Here is a 10,615-nt window from a genome sequence, read left to right on the forward strand (position 1 = left end):
GGTGCCCATGGACTTGGCACCCACTGCCACTGGACTTAAACAGGACTCTAGAACAAATAGACCCAATAGATATTTACAGAACATTCTACCCCAAAACTGCAGAATATACATTCTTCTCATCAGCACCTGGGACATTTTCCAAGATAGATCATATGTTAGGCCACAAAACAAGCCTCAGCAAATTTAGAAAAATCAAAATTATACTATGTATCCTATTAGAGTACAGTGGAATAAAACTAGAAATCAATTCCAAGAGGAAGTCTCAAAACTACACAAATACATGGAAATTAAACAATCTGCTGCTGAACAATCCTTGGGTCAATGATGATATCAAAAAGGGAATAAAAAACTTTCTGAAGTTGAATGATAAAGGGGACACAAGCTTCCAAAAACTCTGGGGTACAAAAAAAGCAGTGCTAAGAGGGAACTTCATAGTTTTAAATGCCTACATAAAAAAGACAGAAAGATCACAAATTAACAACCTAATATCACACTTCAAAGAACTAGCAAAAGAACAAACTAAACCCAAAGACAGCAGAAGAAAAGAAATAACAAACATCAGAGCAGAGATAAACAAAATAGAAACAAACAAAAAAAATACAAAGGATCAATGGAATAAAAAGTTGGTTCCTAGAAAAGATAAATAAAATTTATCAATCACTAGCAAGATTAACCAGAAATAGAAGGAAAGGATTAAAACAAGCTCAATGAAAGGTGAAAAAGGAGACATTACAGCTGATGCTATAGAAAATATCATCTGGGCCGGGCGCTGTGGCTCACGCCTGTAATCCTAGCTCTTGGGAGGCCGAGGCGGGCGGATTGCTCAAGGTCAGGAGTTCAAAACCAGCCTGAGCAAGAGCGAGACCCCGTCTCTACTATAAATAGAAAGAAATTAATTGGCCAACTGATATATATATAAAAAATTAGCCGGGCATGGTGGCGCATGCCTGTAGTCCCAGCTACCCGGGAGGCTGAGGCAGAAGGATCACTTGAGCCCAGGAGTTTGAGGTTGCTGTGAGCTAGGCTGACGCCATGGCACTCACTCTAGCCTGGGCAACAAAGCGAGACTCTGTCTCAAAAAAAAAAAAAAAAAAAAAAAAAAAAAAAAAAAAAAAAGAAAATATCATCTGAGACAACTATGAAAACCTCTACACAAACAACCTAGAAAATCTAGAGGAAAATGGATAAATTTTTGGAAAGAGACCACCTCTCAAGCTTGAATCTGGAAGAAACAGAAATCCTGAACAGACCAAAGATAAGCAGTGAGATTGAAACAAGAATAACAAATCTCCCAACAAAAAAAGTGCCCAGGACCAGATGTATTCTCAGCTAAATTCTACTAGACCTACAAAGAAGAACTAAAACATATCCTACAGAAAGGATTCCATAACATCAAGAAGGAGGAATCCTCTCCAACTCATTGTACAAAGCAAGTATCACAGTGGTACCAAAGCCAGGAAAGAGTACAACAACAAAAGAAAACTACAGACCAATATCCATCATGAAGATAGATATAAAAATCTTCAACAAAATATTAATACTAGCAAACTGAATTCAACAGCAAATCAAAAAAATAATGCACCATGACCAAGTGGGCTTCATCCCAGAGATGCAAGGATGGTTCAACATATGCAAATCAGCAAATGTGATCCACCACATAAATAGAATTAAAAACCATATGATCATATCAATAGATGCAGAAGAAGCACTTGACAAAATTCACCACCCTTTTATGATATTAATAAAAGCTCTCAACAAACTAGGCACAGATGGAACATACCTCAAAATAATAAAAGCCATGTAAGACACCCACAGCCAATATCATAACGAATAGGGAAAAGTTGAAAGCATTCCCCCTAAGAACTGGAACAAGACAAAAATGTCCACTGTCGCCACTTCTATTCAATACTCTACTGGAAGTCCTAGCCAGAGCAATCAGGCAAGAAAAAGAAATAAAGGGCATCCACATTGGAAAGAGGAGGTCAAACTATCCCTCTTTACTGATGATATGATCTTATATCTAGGAAACCCTAATGATTCTACCAAAAGACTCCTAAATTCAGTAAGGTAACAAAATTAATGTCCACAAATCAGTAGCATTTCCATACACCAACAACTGTAAAGTTGAGAGTCAAATCAAGATCTCAATACCATTTACAATATCTGCAAAGAAAATAAGATGCCTAGGAATATACTTAACCAAGGAGGTAAAAGATCTCTACGAGGAGAACTGCAAAACACTGATGAAAGAAATCATAGATGATACAAAGAAATAGAAAAATATCTAATGCCTCTGGTAACCACCATCCTACCTCTATCTTCATGAGATCTGATTTTTTAGCCCCACATAAGTGCAATATTTGTCTTTCTGTGTTTGGCTTATTTCACTTAATGTAATGATCTCCAGTTCTATCCATGTTGCTGCAAATGACAAGATTTAATTTCTTTTTATGGTTCAATAATATTTCATTGTGTATATATACCACATTTTCTTTATCCATTCATCCACTGATAGGCCCTTAGGTTGATTACATATTTTGGCTATTGTGAATAGTGCTGCAGTAAACATGGGAGTGTCAATATTGCCTCAAAATATTGATTTCTATTGATTTCCTCTCTTTTGGATATTAACCCAGTAGTGGAATTGCTGGGGCTTATGGTAGTTCTATTTTTAGTTTTTTTGTGGAACCACACTGTTTTCCATACTTTTTTCCTTAGTGTTTGTACTAATTTGAATTCCTACCAACAATGTACAAGAGTGCTCCTTTCTCCACATCCTTGTCAGTATCCATTATTTATTTGTTTGTGTTTTTTCTGAGTTGTTTGATTCTGGTTATTAGTCTCTTGTTAGATGGATAGTTTGCAAATATTTTCTCCCATTCTGTGGGTTGCCTCTTTGATTTGTTGATTGTTTCCTCTGCTGTGCAGAAGCTTTCTAGCTTGACATAATCCCATTTTCCTCTTTTGCTTTGGTTGCATGTGCTTTTGGGGTGGTACCCCAAAATCTTTTCTCATACCAATTTCCTGGAGCATTCCCCCAATGTTTTCTTCTAGTAGTTTCATAGTTTCAGGTCTTAGATTTAATTCTCAGATCCATTCTGATTTGATTTTTGTATATGGTGAGCAACAGGGGTCTAGTTTTATTCTTCTGGTTATGGTTATTCTGTTTTCTCAGCACCATTTATTGAAGAGACTATTCTTTTCCCATTGTATATTCTTGGCACCTTTGTTGAAAATGAGATGGCTGTAAATGCATAGATTTATATCTGTGTTCTTTATTCTGTTCCATTGGTCTTCATGTATGTTTTTATGCCAATACAATGCTGTTTTGGTTACTACAGCTTTGTAGTATATTTTGAAGCCTAGTAGTGTGTTACCTCTAGCTTTGTTCTTTTTGCTCAGGATTGCTTTGGCCATTTAGGGTCTTTTGTAGTTCCATGTAAATTTTAGGATTTATTTTTATTTCTGTGAAGAATGTCATTGGTATTTTAGTAGAGATTGCATGAAATCTGTAAATTGCTTTGGGTAGTGTTGTCATTTTAACAATATTAATTCTAATCAATAAGCATGGAATATTTCTAATTTTTTGTGTCCTCTTCAATTACTTTCATTTGTGTTTTATAGTTTTCCTTGTATAGATCTTTCATTTTGGTTAAATTGATTCCCAAGTGTTTTACATTCTTTGTAACTATTGTAAAATGGGATTGCTTTCCTGATTTCTGTTTTAGATTGTTTCCTGTTGACATATATAAATGGTATTAATTTTTGCCTGTTGATTTTGTGTTCTGCAATTTTCCTGAATTCATTTATTAGTTCTGTTTTTTTTTGTTGGAGTCTTTAGGTTTTTCTAAGTATAAGATCATGTCATCTGGGCTACACAGGACAGAGAGTGGTACAATAGACATTGGAGACTCCAAAGAGGGGTAGGAGGGGTGAGGGATGAAAAATTACCTATGAGATATAATGTACACTATTTGGGTGATGAGTACACTAAAAGCTCAGACTTCAGCACAGCAGAATATGTGTATATATGTGTGTGTGTGTATATATATATATAGTATATATACTTTTGTGTGTATATATCTATATAAAACAACTCAACTTGTACCCCCTAAATATATTAATATTTTTAAGAAAGGAAAAAATCATGTCATCTGTGAACAAGGCTAATTTGACTTCTTCCTTTACAATTTGAATGCCCTTTGTTTCTTTCACATGCCTAATTGCTCTGGCCAGGACTTCCAGTATTATGTTGAACAAAAGTGATGAAAATAGACATCTTTGTTTTGGTCCAGATCTTAGATGAACAGCTTTCAATTTTTCCCTATTCAGTATGGTTTTAGATGTGGGTTTTTAATATATGGCTTTTATTATTTTGAGGTATATTCCTTCTATACCCAGTTTGTTGAGGGTTTTTATCACAAAGTAATGTTAAATTTTATTGAATGTTTTTTCAGCATTTATTGAAATGGTCATATGGTTTTTGTTCTTAGTTATGTTAATATGATGTATCATATTTATTGATTTGTGTATGTTGAATTATTTTTGCATCCCTGGGATAAGACCCACTTAATTATAGTGAATGATCTTTTTAATGTCTTGTTGAATTTAGTTTGCTAGTATTTGGTTGAGGAGTTTTGCATCCATGTTCATCAGTAATATTGGCCTATAGTTTTCTTTTTTGTTGTGTCTTTATCTAGTTTTGGTATCAGGGTAATGTTGACCTCACAGAATGGAAGTATTCCCTCCTCTTTAATTTTTTTTTTTTTTTTTTGAAGACTATGAGTAGAATTGGTATTAGTCCAATCTGATAGAATTCAGCAGTGAAACTATCAGGTCCTGAGCTTTTCTTTGATGGGAAACTTTTTATTATGACTTCAATCTCATTACTGATCTGTTTAGGTTTCCTATTTCTTTGTGATTCAGTCTTGGTAGGTTGTATGTATCCAGGAATTTGTCCATTTCTTTTAGGTTTTCCAATTTTTTGGCACATACTTGTTTGTTTTAGTCCCTAATGATCCTTTTGTGTTTTTACAGCCTCAATTGTTCTGTCTTCTTTATTGCTTCTGATTTTATTTATTTGGGTCTTCTCTTCCTTTTTTATTAGTCTAGCTCAAGGTTTGTTGATTTTGTTTATCTTTTCAAAAGAACAACTTTGTTTAATTGATCTGTATTTTTGGTCTCAGTTTTACTCCTGCTCTGATCTTTATTATGTCTTCCCTTCTCCTAATTTTGGGTTTGGTTTGTTCTTGCTTTTATAATTCCTTGAGGTACATCATTAGGTTCTTTATTTGAAGACTTTCTACTTTTTTGATATAGTTGATTATTGATAAACTTCCCTCTTAGAAAAGAGAGAAGCTTAGAAAAGCTTTCCATAGTTTTGCTGTATCCCATAGATTTTGGTATGCTGTATTTCCATTTTCATTTATTTCAAGAAATTTTTTTTATTTCAGCATATTATGGGGGTACAAATGTTTAGGTTACATGTGTTGCCTTCTCCCCCTATCCCCCAGAGTCAGTATTTCAAGAATTTTCTTTTTTCTTGACACAGAGTCTCACTCTGTTGCCCAGGCTAGAGTGCCATGGCGTCAGCCTAGCTCACAGCAACCTCAAACTCCTGGGCTCAAGCAATCCTTCTGCCTCAGCCTCCCGAGTAGCTGGGACTACAGGCATGTGCCACCATGCCTGGCTAATTTTTTCTATATATTTTTAGTTGACCAATTAATTTCTTTCTACTTTTTAGTAGAGACAGGGTCTTGCTCTTGCTCAGGCTGGATTCGAACTCCTGACCTTGAATGATCTGCCCACCTCGGCCTCCCAGAGTGCTAGGATTACAGGCATGAGCCACTGCGCCTGGCCTAATATCAATAAATTTTTAACATTGTTTCTTAATCTCCTCATTGACCTATTGGTCATTGAGGAGCATGTTGTCTAAGTTTTACATGTGTTTGTGTAGTTTCTGAGGTTTCTCTTGTTATTAATTTCTAGTTTTATTCCATTATGATCAGAAAAGATACTTGATATGATTTCTAGCTTTTTTAATTTGTTGAGACTTGTTTTGTGGTCTAAGGTATGATCTATACTAGAGAATGTTCCATGTATTGATGAAAATAATGTATTATTCTGCAGCAGTTGGGTGAAATGCTCTATAAATGTCTGTTAGGCCTATTTGGTCTAATGTGTAAATGGCATTTAAAGATTTTTTCAATGTCTAATTATTCATTGCTAGAATACAGAAATACTTGACTCTTGTATATTTATACAAAAATTGACTTTTGTGTGTTTATTTTGTGTCCTACAACCTTGCCAAACTCACTTGTTAGTTCTAGTAGCTTTTTGTAGATTCCATTAGATTTTCTACATAGATGATCGATTTAAATAACTGTGAATAAAGACAGTTTTACTTTTTCCTTTCCAATCTAGATGATTTTTATTATTTCTTTGCCTAATTGCATCGCCTAGAACAACTGTTCTACAGTGTTGAATAGAAGTAGTGAGAGTAGATATCCTTGCCAATTTCCTCCTCAGGTGGAAATCATTCAGTCTTAATCATTATCTATGATGCAAGCTATAGGTTTTTAATGCATGACTTTTATCAGACTGACAAATTTCCCTTCTCTTCCTAATTTTCTGAGAATTTTCTCAAGAGTGAATATTAGATTTTGTCAAATGATTTTTCTTCATCTGTTTAGATGCCTTTTTTTTTTTTTTCTATTTTAGTTTGTTGATGTGGTGAATTACCCTGGTTGATTTTCTTATGTTAAATCAACCTTGTATTCCTGGGATAAACCCCAGTGGTTTATGAAATATTATCCTTTCATGTGTTGTTGAATTTAATTTGTTGCATTTTTTAGAATTTTTGCATCTGTGCTTATTAGGGATTTTGGCTTATAGTTTTCTTAACTTGTAAAGCCTTTGTGTAGTTTTGTTAGCAGAGTAATAATCATTATTATTCCATTTCTTCTACTTATAGTGCACTACAGCCGTGAACTCCTGGCTTCAAGCAATCCTCCCACCTCAACCTCCCCAAGTGCTAGGATTACAGGCATGAGCCACCACACCCAGCCTTGAACTTGAAATTTTAATAAAGCCTTTGGGCAGAGCAAACTCCAGATCATTTCAATTGTGAATACTGCCAAGCATTTAAAGAATAAATGATACTAATATCATATCATTTTTTTCCATAAAAAAAAGGAAGAGAAAATATTTCTCACTTGTTTTATGAGGCCATCATGATATAAATATCAAAACTAGTCAAGGACGTTAAAAAATGTACAGACCAATATCTCTCATACACATAGAATTAAAGTCCTTAATAAAAAAAAAATAGAAAATGGATAATACATCCTATTCATGCAAAATAATCCCAGGAGAGCATGGACAGTTTGACATTCAAAAAGTAATGGCATGCACACTCAAAAGAATGCTGATGTGACATAGAACAGGGATGGTGACCAGATAGAAGAAATTTGTGGACCCCCTCTGGGATTGAGTGAAGCTGGTGAGGTCTACATTGACCAGAGAGAAGAAAATGTCCTTGTGGAGACCCTAAGCCATGAGATATATGAAGCTAAATATGTGATTTGCTAAATTAGCTAAATATGTGATTATTCCTCCTACTCTGGGGATGAAGATTCAATTCAATCCCACTCTGCCAATGACAAGAAATCAACTGATCACTCATATGCGTTGGGGGTCCATCATCAAGTATATATTTTATTATAAAGACTCCTTCTGGAGGAAGAAGGGTTACTGTTGAACCATGACTATTGATGGAGAGGAACCTCCAATTGCCTGCACACTGGATGATACCAAACCTGATGGCAGCTATCCCTGCTCACAAAGCCAGAAAACTGGCATGACTTACCAAAAAAGAAAGGATGAAGAAACTTTGTGAGCTATGCAAAAGTTCTGGGCTTTCACCAAGCACTGTGGTTTTGTTCTTGTCCTTTCTCTGGGTAATATCCTCACCTTCTCAAGTTTTCCATATTTCTGTTTTTAGAATCCTCTCTTGTTATAGGTGGAAGACCTTAGAGACCATCTAGTCATCTAGTCCTGGCCTTCTGTTTTAGAGTTGAACAAACTGAAGCCAACAGAGGTGGAGCTTAATTGTCAGAAGGCCACTCAATAAATCTGGGTGACTAGAACACAGGTCCAGGGCTTCTCCCATATCGCAGCATGTATTCAATTGTCCTGTTTCACTCCCTGTCATAGTCACTGATGATGTCCCCTTGTGTCAGTTTGCTCTAAGCTAAGTGGTCTCGCACTACTTAAGTGTTACTCAGTAAATATCCTTAAGTTTTACTGTCTTGTACAGTGTGTCTCCAGCTCATTTTAATTTTTTGAGGGTAGGAATCTTATGTTTTTTCCTTTTGTATCCTACATTGTGTCTTGATACAAAGGTCTTTCCTTTTGTATCCTACATTGTGTCTTGATACGAAGGTCAGTACATACTGGAGTGATTAAAAATAAAACTTGATTGAACAGAAAAAACCCCCACTGGCACAATTTGTCATATTAATTAAAAAAATAAAGACAAAATATATGATCATCTCAATAGATACAGGAAAATAATTTAGCAAAATTCAATACCAATTTGTGACAAACACAATCAATAGTTATTTCCCCCCAAAGTTGTGGGATAGGACAAGAATATCTGCTCTCATCCCTTCTTTTCAACATTTCACTGGAGGTTTTGACCAATGCAATCAGGCAAGAAAAATAAATAAGAGGAATATAGATTGAAAAGGGAAAAGTAAAACCATTCTTAGTCTTAGAGCAAAATTCAGCACATAAAGATCCTAAAGAACCTAACAAAAACTATACAAATTTATAAGTAAATTTATCAACATTTCAGGATACAAGTCAATTCACAAAAATCAATTATATTTTTATATACTGACAATAAACAATAGAAATATGAAAATTTGAAAATGTAATTTGCAACAGCATAAAGTATCATAAAACAATTAGGGATAAATTTAACAAAGATATGTAAAACATTGCTGAGAAAAATTAAAGAACACCTAAATAAATGGAGATAAATGCCATCTTCAGACTGAAAAACTCAACATGTTAAAATGTCAATCTATCCCAAATTTATAGATCCAAAACAATCTCCATCAATTTTAGGCAGGGTTTTAAATTAAAAAATGTATAGGGGTATGTAAAGGTCTTAGAATAGCCAAGAGTTTTGAAAAAGAATGACAGAGTCAGAGGACTCATATTGACTGATTTTTAAGATTTACTCTAAAGTGGCAGTAACTAAGAAGTCTGGTATTAGTATAAGAAAAGCAAATAGACCAATGGAATAGAAGAGAGTCCAAATTTTTGATAAATGTGCCACTGAAACTCAATAGTGAAGGCAAATATTTATTTTTCAGCAAATGATACTGGAACAACGTTAGATAAAAATAAGCCTTAACCCAACCTTACACCATACACAAAAATAAATTTGAAATGGATCAGTCCTACACAGAAAAGCAAAAACTACAAAGTTTCTAGAAGAAAACATTAAATATCTTTATGATTGTGGTTAGACAAATGGTTTTTTAAAAAGAATTTTTTTTATTACAGCGTATTATGGGAGTACAATGTTTAGGTTACGTATATTAACCTTGCCCCACTTGAGTCAGAGCTTCAAGCGTGTCCATCCCCCAAACGGTACACATTGCACACATTAGGTGTGTGTATACCCATCGCCTCCTCCTCCCTCCCACTTGCCTGACACCTGATGAATGTTATTACTATATATGCACTTAAATGTTGATCAGTTAATACCAATTTGATGGTGAGTACATGTGGTGCTTGTTTTTCCACTTTGGGGATACTTCACTTAGTAGGATGGGTTCCAGTTCTATCCAGGATAATACAAGAGGTGCCATATCACCATTGTTTTTGTGGATGAGTAGAACTCCATCGTATACATATACCACATTTTATTAATCCACTCATGTATTGATGGGCACTTGGGTTGTTCCTACATCTTTGCAATTGTGAATTCTGCTGCTATAAGCATTTTAGTGCAGATGTCTTTTTTATAGAATGTCTTTTGTTCTTTTGGCTAGATGCCCAGTAATGGGATTGCTGGATCAAATGGTAGTTCTACTTGTAGCTCTTTGATGTATCTCCATATTGCTTTCCACAGAGGTTGTACTAGTTTGCAGTCCCACCCACAGTGTATGAGTGTTCTTATTTCTCCATATCTATGCCAACATTTATTGTTTTGGGACTTTTTGATAAAGGCCATTTTCAGTGGGGATAAGTGATATCTCATTCTGGTTTTGATTTGTATTTCCCTGATGATTAGAGATGTTGAGCATTTTTCCATATGTTTGTAAGCCTATTAGTCTATCTTCTTTTGAAAAGTTTCTGTTCATGTCCTTTCCTCATTTTTTGATGGGGTTATTTGATTTTTTTCTTGCTGATTTTCCTGAGTTCCATATAGATTCTACTTATCAGCCCTTTATCGGATATGTAACATGTGAATATTTTCTCCCATTCTGTAGGTTGTCTGTTTGCTCTCGTGATAGTTTCCTTGGCCGTGGAGACGCTTTTTCATTTGATCAGGTCCCATTTATTTATTTTTGTTGTTGCTATTATTGCCTTTGGGGAC

Source organism: Microcebus murinus, chromosome 9 (assembly GCF_040939455.1).
Source record: "Microcebus murinus isolate Inina chromosome 9, M.murinus_Inina_mat1.0, whole genome shotgun sequence".
NCBI classification, from domain to species: domain Eukaryota; kingdom Metazoa; phylum Chordata; class Mammalia; order Primates; family Cheirogaleidae; genus Microcebus; species Microcebus murinus.